The 22,250-nt window shown below is 47.0% G+C and overlaps 1 long non-coding RNA gene across 1 annotated transcript; it reads left to right on the top strand.

Moving 5' to 3' along the window:
- Positions 1-5,369: 5,369 nt before the first annotated feature.
- Positions 5,370-6,241, top strand: LOC119271519. Its single transcript, XR_005134574.1, has 2 exons — positions 5,370-5,607; positions 5,679-6,241. It is a non-coding gene; the product is annotated as an uncharacterized LOC119271519 (long non-coding RNA).
- Positions 6,242-22,250: the final 16,009 nt, after the last annotated feature.

Here is a 22,250-nt window from a genome sequence, read left to right as displayed (position 1 = left end):
TGTTTTACCATTGTCGAAATGTCTTGAAGAACCAAGGTACCGAGTCTGATCGGAACGTCTCGGGAGGAGGTCTCTTCCTTCGTTGACCGTGAGAGCTTGTCATGGGCTACGTTGGGACTCCCCTGCAGGGATTTGAACTTTCGAAAGTCGTGCCCGCGGTTATGGGGAGATGGGAATTTGTTAATGTCCGGTTGTAGAAAACCTGAAGTTGACCTTAATTAAAATACATCAACCGCGTGTGTAACCTTGATGGTCTCTTTCCGGCGGTGTCCGGGAAGTGAACACGGTGTTGGAGTTATGCTTGACGTAGGTTGTTTTAGGATCACTTCTTGATCATACTTTTATCGACCGTGCTTTGCCTTCTCTTCTCACTCTCATTTGAGTATGTTAGCCACCATATATGCTAGTCGCTTGCTGCAGCTCCACCTCATACCTTTTTTCCTTACCCATAAGCTTAAATAGTCTTGATCGCGAGGGTGTGAGATTGCTGAGTCCCCGTGGCTCACAGATACTTCCAAAACCAGCTTGCAGGTGCCGATGAGTCCGTGCAGATGACGCAACCAAGCTCAGGAGGAGCTCGATGAAGATCTTGTCCTTTATGTTGTTTCGTTCTAGTTGATCAGTAGTGGAGCCCAGTTGGGGTCGATCGGGGACCTTGTCGCATTTGGGGTTCTTCTTTTATTTTGGTTCCGTAGTCGGACCTTGATTGTATCTGGTTGATGTAATGCTTTATTCATGTAATTGTGTGAAGTGGCGATTGTAAGCCAACTATGTATCTTTTCCCTTATGTATTACATGGGTTGTTTGCGAAGATTACCTCACTTGCGACATTGCTTTCAATGTGGTTATGCCTCTAAGTCGTGCTTCAACACGTGGGATACATAGCCGCATCGAGGGCGTTACAAGTTGGTATCAGAGCCTTCCCCGACCTTAGGAGCCCCATTGCTTGATCGTTTTTAGCGGCCGAGTTGTGTCTAGAAAAAAGTTTTTGAGTCATTTAGGAATTATATATCGGAGAGTTTAGGAATTCTTTTGACTTCCCAGTCTCTTCATCACTCTGGTAAGGCATCCTGATGTAGAGTTTTGACTCTTCTCTTCTCAAATTTCACTAAATTTTTTTAGGATCACGCGGGTATCTTGGAATCGTTCCGATGGTTTTGTGACGAGAACATTGTCTTGGTGCCTCCTGTCAGGGGTTTTGTGGCAGTGTCCTGGGGAGTTCAGCTCCGAGGTGTTGTCGTCACAATTTTATCGTTGCAGTTCTGGAATACCTGAGTTTAGTACGCCGACATCGAAAATCTCTTTTATGCAGTTCGTTGGTGAGATAACCTCGACGCCACCCAGTACTGGGGCGGGAGTTCAGGAGTATCGCCATAACTTGTATAACGGATGCTTTTCAAAGGTTGAGGTAGACGATTTCCGAAGGTTTCTTGGTTATGTGTTGAAGGATGGATACAGCTGGATGTAGGATTTGCTAGTTTGGGTGAGATATTATGCTTCCCTGTATCCCCAACACCTGATTGCATAACCGGAAAGGTTCGGGAGTTTCATAAGTGGGAATTCAAGTAGCTCTTAGGATTTCTTTCCGACAGATGTATGATATGAAATTGGGGTTCGACGTCTAGTGGTCCGCCTATTCACGGTCGGTTTTACAGTGGTCTCGTTGTGTCTTAAAGAGTCCTTGGCTATGCCGACTCGGGGACACTTCATATGTCATGTGCACTGCCTTGTACATGATGGTACTGTACGATCGAGCCCGTGTAGGCCCCACCACGAAAACTTCGGACGAAATCTCTATCATATGTTTGTTCCGGCTTATTCTGCAAGCCAATCCTTTGTTTTGTTTTGAGTTGTGGTATTCGAGTTGCTTCAATGTCAAATGTTGATTCCATACCTTCCCCTAAATGGTGTTCTCATACTCCGATGTGAGTACTAATCCTTCTCGGTCATCGATATTATGCTATCAATCCTTTTCAACCGGCGTGTTTTCTCTTCAAGTGGATCCGAACATTTCAACATCCGCAAGATCAAGTATCAGTTCTTCTCAACAGTGTTTGTTTCATCTGTCTCAAAGTTGCCTTTGTTTTTTTTTCCCGCCCACCCAACCCCTTTTCTTCGAGGACTCAGATTTCTTTATCAATTATCCTTTTTGTGAAGTCTCTCCATCCTTTTTCCGTCAATATACTTATCCGGTGATTCTCATGAAGATTTTAATGGAGCCTCAAGGTCATCATCCTTAATTTGTTTCTTCTCCGGTGGATTCAATTCTAACTTTGTTGATCATATCCTTTCCTCATTTCAATGCTTTCTCATGCCGGTGCAATTCTTAATCATTCACTTCTCGCTATTCAATTGTTCCGGAGTGCTGCAGATATCTCTAAAGGCTCGTCTTTTCATTCAAGATCCGTTCAAACATATCTTCGAGGACGTTCTCTCATTCTAGACTTTTTATTCAACCGGTGCAATCTCTCCTTCAAATCGTTCTACGGTGTATCTTTTGAGTGGGCCCTAACCCACAGGTCTTTTCCCAGGATCTTACCTTACTCTTCTCATTTTTCCCGGAGCTATCCTAAATTCTTTTCGAAGTTTGACGTAAGAATGATTTATCATCAGTCAAATGTCTTCTCCAAGATCTTCCAAATTATTTTCATCGTTGGCTCAACCTCTTCGTTTTGATTCTTCCGGAGTGTCTAAATAATTCTTGGTGGTGTTTCTCGTCGTCATTCTCAACATTTAAGGACCAAGGAATAATTTTCTCTTCAATCATATCCGTTCTCGTGAAGATTCGTGATTCTAGCTTGTTGCCTTCCTCTCATAATTGCTTTCGATTGTGAGAATTCTTTTCACCCAGCCGGAGTAATTCAGGAGTCTTTCTAGTTTGTTTCTATGGAGCCCATCATTTCAGAAGATTTATTAATTCTCAGCTTTCAGTTATCATTCTCCAATCCTACCGGTGCATCGTTCAAGAGATCTCTAATTGGCTCATGATCTCTTTGTTCTGATGGGTCTAAATTCTCTCAAGCATCTTCATTCATTTGCTAATTCTTCCCGGTGTCTTCCTTATCTTTTCTTTGTTCATTTTAATTCTTACGGTGGTTCGTTCAAGAGTTTTCTTCCTTCGTGTATCATATCTATGTATTCGTGCTTTCCAAATTCTACCGGTGGATCCTTGAAAACTTTCTCAAGTTTGCACCATATCTATCTTAATCTTTCTACGAGAATAAGTGGTATGCCAAATCCGTTGTTTGTCATCAATTTAAATTGGTGAAGGATACGCATAACATAATTCTTACTCTTGTTTCATCCTTATGTTAATCTTTTCTTCCGGAGTTTGTTCATGATGATTAAATTCTTGGGTTCAAGTGCTCATCCTTCTTTCCCGGAGTTCCAAGCTCTAATTATCACGGAGATCCATCTAAATCATTGCAAGGATTTACCTTGTGTTTTCAATTTCTCTTTCTTGCTATTCTTTTCTTACGGAGGTTTCTTCATGGAGGCTATACATGATGGTTCATCAAGGATTTAATTTCCTTCTCGCAGTGTTCTTTAAGATTCTTTTCAGAGGAGCTCATGTATTCTTCATCTTGCAATCCGGAGTGCAATTCTTTTTACCTTATCTTTTGAGGTGGTATTATGTCATTGTTGATAATTTCCCTTCGTGTTTCATGATTCACAGGTTTTCAAGAGTGACATATCTAAATCCATCATTTTATCTTTGCTCAAGACATCTTTTCAACCAATTAACCTCTTCATTGGATTTATCTTGGGTTATATTTCACCTAAAGCTTTCCCTAAGGATTTTGCTAATTATGGTGCTTATAAAGGACCCAAGTTCTTCATTTATCCTCCCGGTGAAATAAGTTTCTCGTCTCCTCGTTCATATCAATCCAATTCTTTTCCCGTGAGTGGCAGGTGGTCACCTCATGATTTGAGATGTATTCCATAAGACCATATCAAGCTTATTCTTTTCGTTGTTGGTTTTCCAACAACTCCGTTCTAACATTTGTTGTAACCGTGCTCTCTCAAGATCTTGTTTCCCTTCATTCTGGAGGCATTGTGATGTTGCTCTCTTCAACCCATCTTCTTGCTTTGTCAGGATCGTGTTCTTTTCGTCCTTATCCTTTTAACCGGGGTGTCGTGCCCGCTTTTCGAGTTCTTCCCATCCTGTCAAGTTTTGCCTCCCTTCTCAACCGGAGTGCCGCCTGAAATTGTTCTTACCCTTTGTGCCATTCTTTCAATAGTTCCGGAGGCAGTGTATTGCTGTTTTCATCAAGTATCCCCTCATCTTGTCAAATTCATCTTCAATTCCTTCCATTTATAGTCGAAATGCTGTCCAAATTATATCATTCTTAATCCTTCTCTATCTTGTTTTAACCGGAGTGGTTTCAATATATATCTTACCCTTCAACCTTAAGGTTTTTTTTTCGCAATGTTCTTTGTCCCTCTTTTCTAACGGAGTGTTTTCGACTTGGTTCACCTTCGTTGTATTCTTTTCTCGAATCTGTTCAACCTCGCAAGGTTCTTTGGTTTCACTCGTTTGTCAAAGAAGCAACTTAGTTTTACCTCTTCTCTTTCTTTCCCGTTTGTCCCTCCGGTGCCATTCTAGATCTCGGGACGAGATCCTCTCGTAGTGGTGGAGTGTTCTAACACCCCGAGACCGATGTGCCAGGTGTCTTCCTGTTATTCGCTGTTGTTGCCATGTCATTTTCTTGCATGTTGCATCTTGTCATGTCATCATGTGCATTGCATCATCATGTTTTCAAAACTTGCATCCGTCCGGGTTCCCCCAGTTCCGTCCGTTGTCCGTTCTGAGCCCAACCACACTTGCACGCGCCCGCGGCAGGTCCAAAATAGTATTTTATAAGTGGCTGGAAGATGTTCTCAGAATGGGATGAAAGTTGACGTGTGGTCTTATTATAGTGTAGATAGACCGCCTGTCATGTTTCATCGCATTCGGAGATCGTCTGTTGCCCCAACGGATAACTATAGCGGCAGTATAGCCGGTCTAACGTCGGACGTTTTCGGTCTCCGAAAACTGTTGCCGGACTTTCCCTCTCTTTTCCTCCCTAGACCGTCTTCACATTTCAGTACACACCCTCATGCCCTACCTAACCCATCTCGTCAGCCCGCGGCTCTCCTCGCAGGCGCGTCCGAAAAGCTGTCCCGAACCCGACTCGGACTGTCGCCACCATTGTGTCCGGAACATCCCCAAACATCTACAAAACGTCACCGTTTTCTTATTTGGACTCCCTAGCTATTTTATTCGCGACCGTCCGATTTTGATCGGAGGCTCCAGATAGTCCCTAACCAAAAATCCAATACTATAAATAACCAGTCAAACCATAGCCTATCCTGTCCAATCCACCAATCCTCCTCCTCGCCGCCGCCACTCTCTTCATCGGGATCCTCCCAGAGCCATCCACCCATTCCCAGTCGATCCCGACCAACTCCCTCGTTTTCAGCACCGGTCCAACATTCTCCTCCCCTCGATCCACCCAATCCCGCAACCTCCTCCTCCCGAGAGCCCCAGCCAGAGTACCACCAAGCAGAGCATCGCCGACCCCAGCGCCTCGTCTCTTCGAACGAACCAGGGGCGAACGCCTCGCCGTGCGCCCCTGCTCTTTGTTCTCTTTCCCTCTCTTCCTCCCCGAACCTTTTCTCATGCCCGTGTCCTGCAGGAGCTCATCGCGCGCCGACCGTCCTGAGCTCCAATCCGCGACTCCCCCTTGCCGGAGTTGAACCCAGGCACCTCCCCGCTACTCCCCGTGCCCTCGTTCCCAAGCTCCATCGAGAGGAGAGGAGCCCCCGCAAGCCACTGCTCCGCCGCTGCCCTCATGCCCGTGCCCGAGCTCCTCCCGATCCAGATCGACCCCGCCGCTTCACATCGCTGCTCCGGCCACCAGGCCTCGCCGGAGCTCCGACCTCGTCGGAGATGAGTAGCCGCTGCCCTGTTTCCTCTCCTCCTCCCTCTGATTGTCTCTCCTGACCACCCACTCCCCTCTCCTGTTTCTCTCTGTCAGGGACCGAAGCATGGCCGCCGCCCGTCCAAGGACGCCGCCGCCCCATGGATCCTTCTCCGCCCGGAGCTTCTTCACCTGCATCCGCCCCCCCTCCGTCCAGATCTGCCGTCTCCGCCACCCTTCCTTCATCTCTGGTGAGCAGCCATGCCGCCGCGGCTCTGCTTCCTGTCGAGTAGTAGCGAGCTCGTCAATCGACGAGTACTGCCCATGTTGACCGAGCCTCGACCCCCTCCATTTGCTTCGCTCGCGCGGCCCAGCGCCTACTCTTCGCCCGTTGACCCCAGCTCAAGCCGGCCCACTCCTCCATCGACTGTGCTTGGCCCGATGTGAGCAGCTCCCGTCCTTTCCTCTGATGGGCCAACCAGATTTGGCCCATGTTGTTTTTTTCCTGCCAGGACGAATTTTCCTATTATCTAGAGAACTGCATATTTACAGTTTTCCCCTCCATGTCCATGCATTAATAACTCTTGAACCGTGCGTCAGTTTAAAATGGTTTAAATATGTAAAATGCTTATTTTTTCATCTAGTTTCATAATATGCCACTTTCATCTATGTTTAAAATGTTTAAATTGATGTTTGCTTATATTTGCCTATTGCCATGTTAAAATGATTTAATTCCTAACTAAATAACCATAGCTCCGTTTTTAACAAACTTTATATGTAAATGGGGTAGAAAATTGCCTAGTTTAACATGGTGCACTCATCTTGTATGTTTAACAACTATAAAATTGGGTTTATGGCAGAACAGCACCAAACCTAAAATATGCACATGAGGAGTTTCTGGACTTGTTGCTTGTTGTTCCGGCCTCATTTAAACTTGCCTGGATAGGTAGTTTTGTTGTGTTTCACCCCTTGCCATGTTAAGAACATTTAATATTGTTGGGAACATAACGAGATCGAACTAAATAACTTGTCGTGGTGTTTCGTCAATATGCAACTCATTGCATATTGCACTCCACTTAATTTGTAGGGTTGCTTGTGCATTTTGCCATGCCATGCTCCATTAAACCGGACACCATCATAATTGTTTGTGCATCATGCCATGTCTATGTGTTGGTTGTTTACTATGTTGTTTGCTTCTTTCCGGTGTTGCTTCTTCGGGTTGGTTCTGATAACGTCGTGTTGTGAGGATTCGTTCGTCTACGCCCGTTTGTCTTCTTCATGGACTCGTTCTTCTTCCTTGCGGGATTTCAGGCAAGATGACCATACCCTCGAAATCACTTCTATCTTTCCTTGCTAGATGCTCGCTCTTTTGCTATGCCTATGGTGTGATACCTACCACTTGCTTATCATGCCTCCTATAATGTTGAACCAAGCCTCCAACCCACCTTGTCCTAGCAAACCGTTGTTTGGCTATGTTACCGCTTTGCTCAGCCCCTCTTATAGCTTTGTTAGTTGCAGGTGAAGATTGAAGTTTGTTCCTTGTTGGAACATGGAGATGTTGTTCCTTGTTGGGACATATTTACTTGTTGGGATATCACAATATAACTTATTTAATTAATGCATCTATATATTTGGGAAAGGGTGGAAGGCTCGGCCTTATGCTTGCTGTTTTGTTCCACTCTTGCCGCCCTAGTTTCTGTCATATCGGTGTTATGTTCCCGGATTTTGCGTTCCTTACGCGGTTGGGTAATAATGGGAACCCCTTGACAGTTCGCCTTGAATAAAACTCTTCCAGCAATGCCCAACATTGGTTTTACCATTTGCCACCTAGCCTTTTTTTTCCTTGGGAGTCGCGCTCCTGAGGGTCATCATTATTTTACCCCCCCGGGCCAGTGCTCCTCTGAGTGTTGGTCCAAACTAGAGTCCTGTGCAGCGCCCCCTCGGGGAAACTCGAGGTTTGGTTTTAGTTGTATGGAGCGCTCATCTGAGTGTGCCCTGAGAACGAGATATGTGCAGCTCCTATCGGGATTTGTCGGCACATTCGGGCGGTGTTGCTGGTTTTGTTTTACCATTGTCGAAATGTCTTGAAGAACCGAGGTACCGAGTCTGATCGGAACGTCTCCGGAGGAGGTCTATTCCTTTGTTGACCGTGAGAGCTTGTCATGGGCTAAGTTGGGACTCCCCTGCAGGGATTTGAACTTTCGAAAGCCGTGCCCGCGGTTATGGGCAGATGGGAATTTGTTAATGTCCGGTTGTAGAAAACCTGAAGTTGACCTTAATTAAAATACATCAACCGCGTGTGTAACCGTGATGGTCTCTTTCCGGCGGTGTCCTGGAAGTGAACACGGTGTTGGAGTTATGCTTGACGTAGGTTGTTTTAGGATCACTTCTTGATCATACTTTTATCGACCGTGCTTTGCCTTCTCTTCTCGCTCTCATTTGCGAACAGGTTAGCCACCAGATATGCTAGTCGCTTGCTGCAGCTCCACCTCATACCTTTTACCTTACCCATAAGCTTAAATAGTCTTGATCGCAAGGGTGTGAGATTGCTGAGTCCCCGTGGCTCACAGATACTTCCAAAACCAGCTTGCAGGTGCCGATGAGTCCGTGCAAATGACGCAACCAAGCTCAGGAGGAGCTCGATGAAGATCTTGTCCTTTATGTTGTTTCGTTCTAGTTGATCAGTAGTGGAGCCCAGTTGGGGTCGATCGGGGACCTTGTCGCATTTGGGGTTCTTCTTTTATTTTGGTTCCGTAGTCGGACCTTGATTGTATCTGGTTGATGTAATGCTTTATTCATGTAATTGTGTGAAGTGGCGATTGTAAGCCAACTATGTATCTTTTCCCTTATGTATTACATGGGTTGTTTGCGAAGATTACCTCACTTGCGACATTGCTTTCAATGCGGTTATGCCTCTAAGTCGTGCTTCGACACATGGGAGATATAGCCGCATCGAGGGTGTTACACTCCTAAAGAAGTTTCACCAGATATTCTTGTTCCCGGGCCGGAATGAGAAGGATTATGAAGATACAGATGAGGACCCGGCAATGAAGAAGATAAACAAACATGCCATGACCAAGTTTGGCGACGCGTTGGCCGCATGGAAAAATTGAGTGAAAGCAAAGATCATCGACAAGAAGGAACCCTACTCCGAGATTGTAAAGGATAATCCGACAATCACGGAAAAGCAGTTTCAAATATTCAAGGAGGCTTGTGAGGCCAAAGCTGCCAAAAAAAGTCTAAGTACATGAAGGGGCTTCAAGAGAGGAACATTGGGAGCCACCACCTCGGAAGCCGTGGTTACAGCGGAAAGAGGTCCAAATGGGCCAAGGAGGACGCGAAAGCCACGAGTCTGGGCATCCCAGACCCCTTGGCGGATTTCACCATCCCGCAGGAGCGTGACGTCCTCAGGGCCCGGCACCGTTGGGACCCAGTGAAGAAGGTTTACGAGACAAAACCGGTCATTAGGGAGTTCATGAGACTGCTGGTAATTTTAGTTTCTGATCAATTCGACTGCACATGTTAGTCATATTTGTAAACGATCCTTGTGCCTTTTCTAGAGAGAGCAGCACCGGATTGCGGCCGAAAGCGACTTGCCATCTGAGGCATTGGCGAGGCCCAAGTGGGACACTCCATTCAACCGGGCGTTGAACATATTGAAACGACAACCGGTGGATACTCGACCGTCGTATGGACGCGTGCACGGTGTCGGAGATGGCGCCACGTGGAAGAAGTATTACCGTGAGACCACAGAGGAGAGAAAGGAAAGACGGTGGTTAACTGAAGAAAACATCGACCAGAAGGTTGAGATTGCGGTTGAGAAGAAATCATCTCAGACAGTTGCAACAACGATAGCTGCCGCAAAACAGGTGGTTGCAAATTTGTCTACTTCCTTGGTGACGGGTGTTTTCACTTGGACAAGGCAAAATCCAGAAAAAATGTAGATGACTTTCCCCTTGCTGACTTCTAGGGGAGCAGCTCGACTAGCGTTACACCAGCACCATCTCCCGCACCGGCTCCCGCATCGGCTCTCGCACCGGACGTGCTCGGTGGTGCTTCGTCTTTGGCTGAGCTCGACGTCCTCACGGTATCTGTCACACTGGCCCCCTTAAATATAAATGTATAATCTCCCGTTTTCGTTGCCTTTCGTATGTCTCACGTCACAGACTTTTCTTTGCAGGCTGACGAAACCCCGTGCACCATATTGTACACCATCGGCGACCAGAAGGTGGACGTGAGGAAGGCGACGATAATGGAGCCGAAGGAACCATTGTTCCACAGCCGCCAGATCCCCCCAAACGTCTTCAATGTTTCCGTGGCCAGTGTCAAACCGGGCCACGAGAATTTGCCTCCTCAAATACTACTGGGGCATGACGATGGGACACCGCGGCGGCTTGGTGATTGTTGCAATGGGTGGGTCCTATTGTGGCCAAAGAGTCTGCTTCGTCTGGAGGCGGCCGGGAGTACACCCACGAGCACGCAGCCTCGGCAAGGTATGAACATCAACACCCCACCTACCCAATTAGTGTTGGGTGTCGGGTTGGGTGATAGCGGACGGGGTAAGGACGAGGCTCCATTAGTCGCTGACGATGTCGCCATGGATGAGGATGAGGACTACGATGGCGCTAAACAGTATGTCTATACTGGCGCCTCCTCAGGGTTTGAGCGTCATGAGTCGGTGCCTAAATTGCCATCTCAACGTATTATGGACGACCTTTCGGTAGTAAAGACGTCTAGGAAGAGAGCGAGGAAAGGCAAAAAAGCTGATTCTATGATCCAGCCACCTCAGCAGCCTCGGCTTCAGGACCGTATAGATATCCCCGATGCGGATAAATGGCATATCCCGGGTCAACCAATCCTACCTGCAACAGCGCTACGGGTCAGATTCAGCGATCTAAGGAGACTTCATGACGATGTGCTGCGGGTAGAGAAAGGCCTCATCGCCTCGAAAGATCTAGGATACCCACTCTACGTGGTTAACATTCCGCGGCAAATGTCGTACGTCGACAGCTTCCCCGCGGATAAGTTCTTCCTCTGATTCGATTACATATTCGACATGTTTCACGTGAAGAAGCTGGATTTTACGTTTGTCCACCTTTATGCCTTGCACATGAACTACATCATCGGGGTTGAGCAGATATCTCATATCTGTGTCGCTGACCCGTACTACATGCAAGAGGGCTTCTTGGGAGTCTGCGCAAAGCACCGTGAATACGCGAGGGATTACATCGTCAGTTTCATGCTCGCCAATAAGGACAAGGAGGCGATTCTCGTGCCTTATCATCCCGTGTAAGTCATCCTCACTATTAATCTTCCTTCGATTTCAATCATTCATTTGCACGGTGGAGGCTAATTAATTTGAGGTGTACTTATTTTGTGCAGCGGCGGGCGCGCTGTCCTCATCATCCTCTACCCCCGATTCTCCCACGCTCTTTACTTGGACTCGTCGAAGAACATTCACAAAAAGGATTACACCCACATCATTGATGTTCTCGACAGTGCTATGTTTAGTACCAAGCAAGAGGTGGAGAGGTCAGGGACAAGAAGAGAAGGGGCGGCAGGGTCGCCTTCGGCCATAAGACCGACTTCTGCTGCATCCAGCAACCGAACGATTCTCTTAATGATGGATTCTATGTCCTACACCACATGCTGGAGTACAGACGGGATCACCAGAACCTTGGCATGTCACCTAGATCCGGCGATGCCCATATTCTGCAATGGGCAAAGGACATAGGAGATATCGAGGATCATCGACTTCGAGCTGAGTTCTATAACATCCAGTGCGAACTTGCCCAAATCATCATGAAGGAGGTCGTCGGAAAAACAGGGATGTTCTACGGAGAAGGACAAATGTCGCGGGAAGACGTCCGAACATGGATAGCCTCTTAGCGTCTCGACATGAAACCTTTCACTAAGCTTGAGGACTATCTCCCTGACTTGGATGGATGGAACGACATGTTGGAGTGATTGTCGATATATGAAAATGTGTCCATTTAGTCCATACTTTCTGTATGACAAAACTTTGAGTTATGCACAGTGAAACTTTATTTGTGATGTAATTAAACCGTCCTCCTCCTCGACTAGCAAAAATCACTCTAGTTAGGGCATTTTGGGGTATGATGAACTTTGTTATTTATGCTTATGATATGTTGTTTCTATTTTTGCCAAGTCTATCTCTTTCTATTGCTCAACTATATATGTTGCATATCATTGACTCATGTGACGATGCAGGTGCATAGATCATAGATGGCGAAGAAGTGCTACGCCAGCAGTATATATACGACAAGTGGCCGGAGGGTCAGGCCCACGTGTACCGGTTTCTGGTTTCCGAGCGACAAGCAGTAGTTAGTTTAGGTTCAAGCTAATGCGAGAGAGGGATACGAACTCATGTACTCAAAGTGATAGCTCTTCTCGCGTATATCATTGTTTAGATGGATGATGATGTATTTGCAAGTAATCGAGACTTGTATCGCTATTTTCAAGATGATGACGAGAGACCACTTTGTGTTGGATGATGATGACATGATTTGATGAGACTAATTGTATGTATATGCTATGATTACATTTGTATGTGTGTGATATGCTAAAGATTATTGTATAAAGCCTATTCAAATACAAAACAAATACAATACAAATATGCAGGGAAAAAAACTAATAAAACTAGTAGTAGCGACGGGGGAAAATTTAGCAGTAGCGTCGCCTTACCAGTAGCGCTTACTAGTAAACAGCACTGTAGATAATATCAGCAGCGCCCTTTTCTAAAGAGCGCTACAACTCTCCATGTATATCAGTAGCATGGGACAACAGGCGCTACTGCTATATGTTAGCTGTAGCGCCTTATTAGTAGCGCCGGTCCCCACGCTACTGAGAGGCCCATAACCCACATTGCTGCTAGGCTTTTCCCTAGTAGTGTAACCTTCCAAGTGGCCCCTTTCAATAGTGCCTATTGGGGCGAGATGCATTTACATGCTTCCAGGCTATAACTCACTATGGTTATACGAAGCTCAAGATGCCTGGCCCAACGGCATAATCACTCTCGCTAGTGATCCGTACATAGCACTACGTGCCGAAAATAAAACCGCATCCCTGGCCCTTGAGGCATTATCTGAAGCCCTCGCGGCCGAAGAATTACCCGCATTATGCTCCAAGGTGGATAGGGACGATGTAATCCTGGACAAATGACCCAAATCCACCTCCTCCAAACCAGCAAAAGAAATAGTCAAATTCCAATTCCATCCAACGGACCCCAAGAAGACAGCATCTATCGGGGAAAAAGTAGACCTAACGATCGACACCATGCTACGACAGTTTTTGCGCGAGAACTGGGATATATTCGCGTGGCACCCTTCTGATATGCCAGGAATCCCACGCAGATTGGCCGAACACAGCATCAATATATTGAAGGCATGTAAACCGGTCAAACAAACACTACGACACTTTTCCAAACCCAAACGTCAAGACATGGGGGAGGAGCTAGCCAAACTAATCGAGGCCGGATTCATTAGAGAAACAAAACACCCGGACTGGCTAGAAAATTTGGTGAGGGTGTCAAAGAAGGATAAATCCTAGCGCCTCTGCGTCGATTTCAAAGACCTCAATAAGGCCACCCCTAAGGATCCCTTCCCCCTCCCACGCATCGACCAGATTATCAATGCCACCGCAGGACACGACTCACTATGCTTCCTAGACGCATATTCTGGATACCATCAAATCAAAATGAAGGAGTCGGATCAAGCCGCAACGGCATTCATTACCCCATATGGGCCATTCTGCTTTAACACCATGCCCTTCGGGCTCAAAAACGTTGGGGCCACCTACCAACGCATAATTCAAACATGCCTGGAGAAACAGACTGGTAAGACAGTTGAAGCAGACATGGACGACGTCGTCATTAAAACTAGGCACGTCGACTCACTAATAGACAATTTACGTCAGACATTCGACAACCTCTGTGAATATGACATCAAGCTCAATCCGGAAAAGTGTGTTTTCGGCGTCCCTGCCGGAAAGCTGCTGGGCTCCATCATTTCCAATAGAGGAACTGAAGCAAATCCATCCAAAATCTGAGCTTTGTCACAATTGGCAACACCAATGGACCTTAAACAGGTCCAAAAGCTCGCACGATGCGTGGCAGCTTTAAGCCGCTTTATCTCCAGATTGGGACAAAAGGCATTGCCACTGTATCGCCTCCTTCGGTGCACCAACCACTTCGAGTGGACGAATGCGACAACAGCCGGATTGGAGGAAATAAAAACCCTTCTTGCGAGCAACCCAATCCTGGCCGCACCGAACATCGGCGAACCCATGTTATTATACATATCGGCAACACACCAGGTGGTGAGTGCCGTGCTTGTCGTGGAACGAGAGCAAGACGGACACAAATTCCCACTTCAAAAGCCGATATATTAAGTATCCACCGTCCTCACACCATGCATATCCCGGTACCCTCATTATCAAAAGATAGCATACGCGATATTCATGGCATCTCAGAAGCTACGACACTACTTCCAAGAATGTTCTATCACGGTGGCTTCTGAAGTACTACTCAATGATATAATAAAGAAACGCGATGCTACGGGCCGGATAGCCAAATGGGCCACTGAGATCCTTCCATTCGACATAACATACAAACTGCGTCGAGCCATCAAATCCCAAGTACTGGCGGACTTCGTCGTCGAATGGACAGAGGACGAACTCCCTAAAGAGTACAACACATATTCCAACTAGGTTATGTATTTCGATGGTTCCAAAATGCTGGCAGGATTAGGAGCGGGCATCATTTTAACATCCCCCACTGGAGACATAGTCCAGTACATGCTCCAAATATTATACACAGACTCCAATAGCGCAGCCGAATACGAGGCCTTATTGCATGGTCTCCGGATGGCTATCTCCATGGGCATACAACGCTTGGAAGTGCGTGGGGACTCAAACCTCGCAATATCTCAAATAAATGGAGATTTTGATGCCAAAGATCCGAAGATGGCGGCTTATCGCAATGCCATCCTAAAAATGTCGTCTCGGTTCGAGGGTCTCGAGTTTCATCACGTGGCTCGAGAAAGCAATCAAGCAGCGGATGTCCTTGCCTGCATCGGCGCTAAGCGTGACCCCATCCCACCAAACATCTTTCTGGAAAGGCTTTTTAAGCTATCCGTGGTGTGGCAAGGGGAGAGCGGCAACACCAGTCCGGATCCGAACACAACCCGAGATTCCAAACACAACGATATCATCGGATCCTCAGCCACTGAAATAACACCGTCGGCCCGTCTCATCATGGCAGTCATTGCCCCATGGACCGAACCCTTCTTGGCCTACCTTAATAGGAGAAAACTCCCGGAGGATCAGAATGAGGCTCGCCGCATTCTCCGGCGTTTGAAGGCCTACAAGGTCCATGATGGAGAGCTCTACAAGAAAATCTCTACCGGAGTTCTTCAAAGACGTATCTCCGAGGAAGAGCGGCGGTAGCTCTTGGCTGAATTTCATGCCGGTCTCAGTGGGCACCATGCTGCAGCTCAGGCCCTTGTTAGCAAGGCCTTGCGTACAGGTTTTTACTGGCTGACGGCCCGAGCAGATGCACAGGACCTGGTCCAACATTGCGTCGGATGCCGGCTCTTCGCCAGCCAAAGCCATATGCCCCCACCACTCTACAAACGATCCCCATCACTTGAACTTTCGCGGTCTGGGGGCTTGATATGGTCGGACCCCTTAAAGGAGGAATCCATAACAGAAAGTATCTGCTGGTCATGATGGATAAATTCAGTAAGTGGATAGGAGCCAAACCAGTTAAAGCGGCCAAGGCGGGGCCAGTGATAGAATTCATATCCGGCGTGGTGCACCGTTATGGTGTTCCACACAGCATCATCACCGATAACGGCTCCAACTTCACAGTCAATGAGGTGAAAACTTGGTGTGCTAATTTGGGCATCAAGCTCGATTACGTCTTTGTCTATCACCCGCAAACAAACGGCCAAGTCGAACGGGCGAACAGACCCATTATGAGCGGCATCAAACCCAGACTAGTGCGGTCTTTGAGAGAATTAGACAAGCACTGGGTTGAGGAGCTCGACTCCTTACTCTGGGGGCTGCGGACCAGGCCAGATCGCACTAATGGATATACACCTTTCTTTATGGTGCAGGACGCGAAGGCTGTGTTGCCCTGCAATATTATTCATGACTCACCTCGAGTGTGTATGTATGAAGAGAGAGAGGCCGAGATTGATCGGCAGGACAGTCTAGATGCCCCGGAGGAAGTGCGTGATGTTGCAAAAGTCCGTTCCGCATTTTATCAACAATAGGCCCGCAGATATCAAAGCAGAGAAGTATGGGCCAAGACTTATAATGTTGGCAAACTTGTTCTATGCTTGCCGAAGAAGAAAAAGGACAAACTCAAGCCCAAGTGGGAAGGTCCCTTCATCATTGACGAAGTTCTCACTGGAGGAGTGTACCACCTGTGTGCTACATCAGACAATCGCGTAGAGCCGAACCCCTGGAACGCGGCCAGACTCTGAAGATTCTATGCCTAGCGCCGAACTATTCGTTCATCTCCTTCTCCCTATTGTTTCCTTTATTTTTCCTCTCTTTTCGTACTTCTTTTTTTCTAAGCCTTAAAGCTTTTGCACGGCTAAACCATGCACCTGTGATGTACACATCCTTGAACATGTACGTCCATTATACATGGGGGCTTCCCGGACAGAAGCTTATTCTTATTTTCCAAGCATCAAGCTCATCACATATGCGTTTTCCCATATGTACCTTTTCTTCACCATTATACGCATCGATATGACTTAAGTTTTGGCCAAGCTGGGTTGCCTGGCTCCTGTGCTTATGCCCTACATTCCCGTTCGTTCGGCTAGGGCATAAAGGGAGCACCTCTGCGATTGTTACTGCTGGGTCATCCGGAGGTGTACCTCAGACTGGGTGAAGCTGAAAGCTATCATTCTTAAGATAATATTCGGTCGGTGGACGGCAGATGTTTTATATTCCTTCCATTATGAATCCCCATATGATTACCTATACTGTGATGTTACCAATCACAGTTCGGACATGCACTTTAACGCATGCACACCCAGGGAAAGGAACCCTTAATGGAACTATTCTCTCTGGAAGATGTTTCTTACAATCATGATGTAATATAACATAACTAGTCGGATACAACTTGTCCGTTCAAGCAACTATGACCCCTACACCTGGTTTCCATGCATACCCCGGTCTATTTTACCGCTCAGGTATTCAGAAACACTCTGCACCTTCAGGTCCAGAGGTCGAAGTGAAAAGTTATGCCATGACAATCGTTTTTACAATTCAGCTAGAGTTACATATGTCAAGGAAACTACATTGTCACTAGGACTCAAAAATTTCCTCATCTATGCCGTCCAGCAGGCGCTCTAACTTACAATCCTGTTGGGAATACTTGGCGGCTACTTCTACTTGGTCATATACCAAATTAACGGGAACTTATTTTCCATCTGACCCTAGAGGTCCGACCCGAGCCATATGATTCGGATCAAGGTTGGTATACCGCGTTTTCACCATGGCCCAGGATTCTCGGGTACCTTCCCGACAGGCCGATATCTTCCATAGTCAAAAGCGTCGCCGTGCTCCCTTGAACAGTTGTATAATCTCCTCCATCTTTCCTAGAGGGGAGGCGGATGGCCATAGGGCCTTGGCAACACATCGCATCGCCTGCCGAGCCTGCTCTTGCACCTACGACAGCTCTTGTAGTAGATCGCTCGAAGATCCGGACATATCCTCTTCGAGACGACCGGTCAGCATACCTACACACATAACTCTATCAGTCCCCTCTATCTCTGAATTATTCGAAGGTAAGTTCGACCACATACTGAATATGCCGCCTCGCAGCCTTTTATTCTCCTTTACGGAGTCCGCCAGCTAGGCCCGTACATCTTTCAGTTTCTCGCCCAGTTGGGTATTCGAATCCTGGAGCTTGTTTTTCTCCATCATGACTTTTGTTAGCACACGCTCGCCCGCGGCTAGATGTTTTTTGGCTTCTTGTTCTCCGCCTTGCACGGCTTTCAGTTCTCTTGCAGTTGATCTAATGATCCTATTAAGAGGTGAGAAATCGTGTTAGCATTATTGGTATACCATTATGTTTTCTCGTTGGAGGAAAACATTACCAGGAGACGCCTTCTTGGATTTCTCCAGTTCGGCATTGGCAGCATTTCGCTGGGTCCGATACCTTTCTAACTCCTGAGATAACAGGATGTTCTTCTCCGAAAGCACCTGGTTATACAATGATCCTTAAATCAGTTATATCAAGTGCTTTAAGTCTCAGGGGCTACTGGTGGATGATTATTAAATATACACTTACTCGCATATGTTCCAGATGCCGGTCTGTGGCTCTGGCAAGCCCATCCCGAGCAGCTCAGATGTATGCATCGGCCATGCTGAAGGCATCAAATGCCTCCTTTGAAAAGCCGGGGTCACGAAGAGCGGCACTTCGCCGATGATGATTCATAGCGCTCTCCACTTCAGAGTTCGTGACGGACATATCGTCCGAATCCTCTATGGAAGGATAGTTCGGCGCCACCCCTGTGTCAGACCCCATCCTTAAGGCAGGGTTCGGAACAAGACTAGTGGAGGCACGTCCGACTGGATCCCCAGAAATAGTCTGGCGGATACTTTTCCTGATAGAATGCGGTGAATGGCATCACAATTTGATGTGGCAATCAGAAGGTGTATTCTAGAAAAGAAAGCCTTACCTCTTTGACGAGGGCTTTGCCATGTTATCATTTGTCTTCCTCTTCGAAGATGTGCTTGGCGCGGGTGCCATTCTCCTTAGAGACGCTTCTGGTGCATGTTGTGGCATCGAGTGCCTCCCCTTAGGAACACCAAATAGTGTGGTGGGTGAGGCATAGTAACGAAACTCTTTCAGAGAAGGTGTCTTTTAAATTACTCACATGCGAAGCAGGGAGGAGACTGGGGTAATCGGCAATGATGGGTACTTCGGTACCATCGTAACTCATCTGATAGAATACTCCATCCTTGAGCTCCACAAATATGTCTAGATCTTCTTCGAATCCAGGGTCAAGGTCCCGGTTGTGACCCTCTGGCTGGGGAGCAGGGCTATGGATCCCCTCGATAGCCTTCTGCCATTCCTGTAGCGAGTGGATAGGTTACTGTCCATTTAAATTAATTCAGGGAGAGGAGTAAAATGGTGGGATTGGAGCTTACCCAGCTGGGAGGGTTATACATGGAAAATCCATCTCGGCATTGGAGACCAGTGAACTCCTCCTTCTCCCCTTTGTACAGTTTGGCTAATATTTTGACCAAAGCGGTGGGGGTCTTCGGACCCTTCCGACCGTAGCACGAGGCATCATCATCCCCATTATAGTGCCACATGGGAATCCCTCTGTATTGGAGTGGTTGGACCCCCCGCACTATGGAGATCTCCATTACCTCAACTATTTACCGTCCGGACTGGGCTTGCATCTTAATATTTCCCATCAACAGACTGACTTCGGCGCTATCCTCCTCCTTGAGGCTGTGGGGACGCCAGCTATGAAGTCCATTTAATGAATAGGTTCACTACAGACTGTACTATCTCTAGACCCCCTCTCTATACTCCCTCATAATATATGGATCCCCCGGATAATATTGATCCTCCAACAGCTGACATATCTTATCTAAACTCCCGGAAACCTGGGTAAAATAACACATGTCATTTGGATACTTCTCTTCAACGATTTTATTAGTGTGTAAGGTGGCCCCGAGAGCTGAACCAAAGCCGGCCGTTTCGAGACCAGGGAGATTTAATAGTTTCTACTTAAACTATGTGCTAATTCATATAAAGCCATTGAGCCAGCCCAACCAGAAACTAGGGAGTAAGGAATCTAGTTAGTTAGATGCTTAACCCAATCCACCAACTCGCATTTCTTTAATGGAGCGCTTCCAAACTCGGGAAGGCCCATTCGGACTGGGTCAGGAAGAGAGACGTCGTCAATATAGAACTATTCAGAAGGCCACTCTTCGGAAGCCTTGTTCGGTGTGCCGGATAGGTATCCGGTCTCAGCTATGCGCCACACTTCGGCTCCTTCCACTTTGAATATTGACCCCCTTGATTATGAGGGACGAGACAGAACAGTCTTCTCCATAAATCAAAATTGGCCTCGCAGCCTAGGAATAGCTCGCATAGAGCAACATAACCCGCAATGTGCAGGATGGAGGCAGGGGTCATGACGGAAGGGAAGCCTCGGCGCACCCCTACCTGGCATGCCAAATGTCAGATCATGGGTTCTGGCAAAACCCTTAAGGTTCGAACTCTTGGGTGCGCATGAAGATTTCCCCCTGCCGATCCACGTCTTAGTTTTGCTAAGATCTCGCGGACTAACTTGATGAACTCACAACACAAGGGACACAATATTTATACTGGTTCGGGCCACAGTTGTGATGTAATACCCTACTCCAGTGTGGTGGTGGTGGATTGCCTCTTGGGCTAATGATGAACAATACAAAGGGAAGAACAGCCTCCTGAGGTTGAGGTGTTCTTGTGCTTGGCGAACTTGTGTGTGTGAGGATTCGATTCACCCCGGCCCCTCTACTGTGGTGGCTAGTCCTATTTATAGAGGCCCTGGTCCTCTCCCCAAATATTGAGCGGGAAGGGAGCCAACAACAGCCAATTTGAAAGGGGACAACTAGTACAGCTTATCCTGACAAAAGTGGTTTTCGCCTACAAAAGGCCCTGGTGGTGACGCCGCCTTGGGCTCCATGGTGACCTCCGTCTTGTGGTCCTGCTGTTCTTGGTCTCGTTGCACAGATATGGAAACCTTTGCTTGATGCCTCGGTACTCCGTGCCTGCGCTTTCCCCCTTAGCACCAAAGAGGAAACAAGGATGTTGTGCGCGCTGGCGCCCACCTGGTCTCAATCGTCATGGCTCACATCACGGGAACCTCGTGAGGTTTGCCGTGCCTTGATCTCTCCACCCCTCGTGAGCCTTGATGTGGAGCGAACCTCGAGGCCAGGGTCGATCCGTTATTAGCCCGATCTTTCACGGAACAAACATCCATCGCAGCAAGAACAAGTCGCGGGTTTACGAAGATGTTCGCAAATCCCATGAAAACAACACGCCAACCCCTCAATCTGAAGGAATAACATGCGAGAACCGTATAGGTTCAGCTTGTAATCTCCTACGCGTCGCGTCGCAGGAACTCACATGCTAGTAGAGACTATTGACAAGATTTCTCAAAACTCGATAATGGCCGACGGCCGAAAAAACACACACATGTCTAATTCATCTCAAAATAACCTCCCCTATTACATGACCCTGATGGCTTTATATATAGCCAAGTACTATATTTGGTGTGACCAACAAGCTGGCCGCATCCCTAATTATCTCATCTCCTATTTCAAAAGGAAAACAATATGGACCTGTCTAAACAACACTAGGACTCTCTTTCGTTGCTGATATGCCTTCTCGTAAAATCTGTAGGTGGACCTCAGCCAAGCGTCTTCAAGGATAATAATCTCCACCATAAAAACCTGTAGACATGCACCTGTAATTTTGGTGGTCTGGTGTAACAGAAATATGAAATACAATATCCTAGTATTTTCTTCAAACGATCTAATTCTGGTGGCCGAACCCAACCGAAGTAATACTCGACCAGGACTCCTTCCTGGCTGTTAGCAGCGAACATGACTCCTCCATCGTGGATACACACGCTCCTCCTAATCTCTGGCCCAAATGAGAATTAACCAAATGTGCTAGTGTAGGAGTACATCCATGCATGCACGCACATACACATCTCCTTGGGTAATTCATGCATGTTCAACACACTCTTTCCATCTTTACGTGAGTGCATCCTTATCAATGGCATAGTATGCATGCATGTAACTTCTACAACGGAAACATCATTGACCACTTGAACGGCTACTGGATTAATAGTGTCAGCTATGGACATGGTCATATCATCCTCCCTCCCTTCAAGAGAAACCGTCCTCGGTTTCGAATCAATTTCTTTAACAACATCTTCATCTATTGATTGTTCGGGCGCCACAAAAATTTCATCAACTTCATCGTCCTTTTCCTTTTTTGCTTCCTCTTGCTCCTTCATCTTTCGCAGTCGTTCTTTCCTCCAAGTCTTGAACAATTTCTTCTACATAGCCATGAGAACATATTTTTTTCATGTACAACAGTGAACGTGTTCGCGAGATAGTCGTATGTAGTATTATTTTTCTTGTACCATGGCTCTCCCAGCAGCATATGACAAGAAATCATCGGTACCGGAATTACGTCGCATAGAACCACACAAGGAAATTTGCCAACTGAAAACAATACCGTAGTTTGGTGCGTAATGTCAAGCTTGTTGTGGTACCTCCTCAATGAGTACGGGC

The sequence above is a fragment of the Triticum dicoccoides genome, chromosome 3A (assembly GCF_002162155.2).
Source record: "Triticum dicoccoides isolate Atlit2015 ecotype Zavitan chromosome 3A, WEW_v2.0, whole genome shotgun sequence".
Lineage (NCBI taxonomy): Eukaryota > Viridiplantae > Streptophyta > Magnoliopsida > Poales > Poaceae > Triticum > Triticum dicoccoides.
Note: the sequence above shows the minus strand (reverse complement) of the source record. Positions and strands in the feature narration are given on the sequence as shown.